Below are 1095 nucleotides of genomic sequence, written 5' to 3' on the forward strand. Positions count from 1 at the left end.
ATTGAACAGTGCATATGTCTTTTGAATTTGTTGTTCATGAATGTTAAAATTGTTGCCTCTTGAAAGAATGATGAAAAAGGAGATATATTACTGAGGATCTAAAAAAATCATAAAAATGATTCTTGAAGCAAGAAAAAGCAGTGATTTCAAAAAAAAAAAGAGAGCAAGCAGAAAAAGCCAATAGCCCTTTAAACCAAAAGGTAAGGATAATAAAAAGGATCCAAGGCTTTGAGCATCAGTGGATAGGAGGGCCTACAGGAATAACATCCTGGCCTAAGCGGCTAAACCAAGCTGTCCCTAACCATGTGCTTGTGGCATGAAAGTGTCAAGTGAAAACTTGAGACTGAGCGGTTAAAGTCGTGATCCAAAGCAAAAAGAGTGTGCTTAAGAACCCTGGACACCTCTAATTGGGGACTCTAGCAAAGCTGAGTCACAATCTGAAAAGGTTCACCCAGTTATGTGTCTGTGGCATGGATGTATCTAGTGGTGATACTGGAAAACAGAGTGCTTTGGGCCACGGTAAAGACTCATAAAGTAGCTGTGTTCAAGAATAATCACACTTAACTAGGAGAATCAATAACACTATCCGGATTCTGAGTTCCTATAGAAGCCAATCATTCTGAACTTCAAAGGATAAAGTGAGATGCCAAAACTGTTCAGAGGCAAAAAGCTAAAAGCCCCGCTCATCTAATTAATACTGATCTTCATAGATGTTTTTGGAATTCATTGTATATTCTCTTCTTTTTATCCTATTTGATTTTTAGTTGCTTGGGGACAAACAACAATTTAAGTTTGGTGTTGTGATGAGCGGATAATTTATACGCTTTTTGGCATTGTTTTTAGTATGCTTTTAGTATGTTTTAGTTAGTTTTTATTATATTTTTATTAGTTTTTTTTTAAAATTCACTTTTCTGGACTTTACTATGAGTTTGTGTGTTTTTCTGTGATTTCAGGTATTTTCTAGCTGAAATTGAGGAACCTGAGCAAAAATCTTATTCCGAGGCTGAGAAGGGCTGCAGATGCTGTTGGATTCTGACCTCCCTGCACTCGAAGTGAATTTTCTGGAGATACAGAAGCCCAAATGGCACGCTGTCA

This window comes from Arachis duranensis, chromosome 9 (genome assembly GCF_000817695.3).
Source record: "Arachis duranensis cultivar V14167 chromosome 9, aradu.V14167.gnm2.J7QH, whole genome shotgun sequence".
In the NCBI taxonomy this organism is placed as follows: Eukaryota; Viridiplantae; Streptophyta; class Magnoliopsida; order Fabales; family Fabaceae; genus Arachis; species Arachis duranensis.